Below are 2,905 nucleotides of genomic sequence, written 5' to 3' on the forward strand. Positions count from 1 at the left end.
TCTCATTTTCATTCAATCTAGTTTGTACCATATACATATATATCTGTGTGTGTATTTGTGTGTATGTGTGATTTTTTTCTTTATATATATATATATATATGTGTGTGTGTGTGTGTGTGTGTGTATGTATGTGTGTGTGTGTGTGTGTGTGTGTGTGTGTGTGTGTATTCAGTAATAAATATATATATATATATATATATATATATATATATATATATATATATATATATATATATATATATGTATATATATACATATATATGTATGTATGTATATATATGTGTGTATATATATATATATATATATATATATATATATATATATATATGTGTGTGTGTGTGTGTGTATGTATGTATGTATATGTATATATAAATGTATGTGTATATATACATATATATGTATATATGTATATGTATATTTATATATACATGTGTGCGTGTGTGTAATAAGGCATACACTACGAATACGTCCACATTCCCCGCCCAAGTAGGCTTGGAGATGACCCCGCCGCCCGCATCCGCTCTGAGCGGCGCCCGAGCGAGTGGCGAGGCGCTGGAGTGGGCGCATCACCCTCCGCTGGCAACAGAGGGTGGCACACTTTCCTGACAACATTATAAGCGAGTGTTCTACTTTAACGCCTGCCAGTAGGTGCACGGCTCGCGGCCTGTAACACGCGCGTCCAGTCAGGCTACCTTTTCTTTGCCGTCAGATGTCTCACTTGATCGTGTTTGCATGTGTGGAAACACATACGTGCTTGTACTCATACGCACACATGCTTTAATATACACATGCGTACATATACATATACACACATGCTTTAATATACATATGCGTACATATACATACACACACATGCGTACATATACATACACACACATGCTTTAATATACACATGCGTACATATACATATACACACATGCTTTAATATACATATGCGTACATATACATACACACACATGCGTACATATACATACGCACACGTATATGCAAATAAACACACGCGCAAACACAAAGAAATTGTTTTTTTTTGCGCGGATTTGATCTGTTATACAGCTTAGCCTGTAATCCGGTAGATTACGAATATATGTGCCTAGATTGATTTTAGGAAACAGTATGTTACAATTAAGTTGCCACTGTGCGTATGTGCGGGGGCATGTATGTGCGTATATATGTGTGTATGGCTGTATGTATGTTTATGGGTGTACTTTCACATAACTGCCTTTTATATAGTAATATTAGAATCCACATATCACCCATGTTCAGACCTGCGTGTTTGTATACGAGTAAATATAAAAGTAAAAAAAGCAATAAGGTTTCATCTCTCCTCGGGTTGCAACATCCAAACATCCAAACGTTTCGTCAAAAAAAACGAGAAAAAAAAATGAAGTAAAATAAAAACTATAATTGTCGCCCAGCCCATTAGATCTTGCCAGCCCATTGCATCTTGGGTTCAGCGCGGGCACATAAATTTTACGAAGCACGCCCACGGAACTTATCGCATTGGATATGAAATAACACTTTTCTGACTCACTGATGCCAAAGCGAAGTCATCGGTGCTTCCATAATGACTCCGCCGTGACACCAGAAACGGATGTTTTTTTTTTTGTTTTTTTGTATGTTTTTTGTTAAACGTGTTATCTTTGCGATAGGTATTTTCATATTGTGATTTATTCTTATTCCATTTTTCCTCTTCTTCTTCTACTTCTTTTTCTTATTCTTTTTCTTCGTCTTCTTTTATTGCTTTTCCTCCTCTTCATCCTACTCCTACCCCTCCAACTCCTACTCCTCCTCCTCCTCCTCCTCCTCCTCCTCCTCCTCCTCCTCCTCCTCCTCCTCCTCCTCCTCCTCCTTTTCTTCTTCTTCTTCCTCTTCCTCTTCCTCCTCCTACTCCTCCTCCTCCCCCTCTCCCTCCTCCTCCTCCTCCTCTTCTTCTTCTTCTTCCTCCTCCTCATCCTTCTCCTCCTCCTTTTCTTTGTCTTCCTCCTCCTACTTTTCCTCCTCCTCCTTCTCCTCCTCCTCCTCCTCTTCCTTCTCCTCCTCCTTTTCTTTGTCTTCCTCCTCCTACTTTTCCTCCTCCTCCTCCTCCTCCTCCTCCTCTTCTTTCTCTTCCTCCTTTTCTTTTTCTTCCTCCTCCTACTTTTCCTTCCTCCTCCTCCTCCTCCTCCTCCTCCTCCTCCTCCTCCTCCTTTTCTTCTTCTTCCTCCTCCTCCTCTTCTTCCTCCTCCTCCTCCTTCTCCTCCTCCTCCTCCTACTCCTCCTCCTCCTCCTCCTTCTCCTCCTCCTCCTCCTCCACCTACTACTACTACTAATATACCCCCTCATTGTCTACCCCTTCTATTCCTACTGCCACTCCTCTTCCTCATCTTTCTCCTCTTTATCCTTTTCCTCCTCCTCCTCCTCCTCCTCCTTTTCCTCCTATTACACCTCTTCCTCCTATGTCAGTGAGTATTTGTTTTATTTTTGAGAACGCATCCGACCGTGTGTTTTTGTATATACTAAACCAACAATTTCTCCTTTATTTCCCCTACTGATCTTATCACTCCGTTCTTTTTCATTGCCTCTTGTCCGTCCAAGTCATTCCACATTCTCATCCCCATGCCTTTCATCTCCCTATCCATCTCGTTTTTCTCTCTTCCTTTTCCATTTTCCCAATCATTTACATCTCTTTCACCGCGTCATTTTTTTTTTTTTCTCTCTTTCTCTTCCTCTGTCGGCGCAAAAGTCTTGTTTTTTTCTTTCTCTTTCTCGTCGCAAGAGTTTTTTTGTTTTTTTTTCTTGGAGGCGACTAATCCTAAGGGGACTGGCTAATCCTCGGGCGAAAAAAGTGATGGAAAGAAGACCAAAGCAGACACGGGGAGTTTTTTTTACGACGCACATGCACGTGGGTTTGGCTGGGGTGTTTGCG

This window comes from Penaeus chinensis, chromosome 4, assembly GCF_019202785.1.
Source record: "Penaeus chinensis breed Huanghai No. 1 chromosome 4, ASM1920278v2, whole genome shotgun sequence".
In the NCBI taxonomy this organism is placed as follows: Eukaryota; Metazoa; Arthropoda; class Malacostraca; order Decapoda; family Penaeidae; genus Penaeus; species Penaeus chinensis.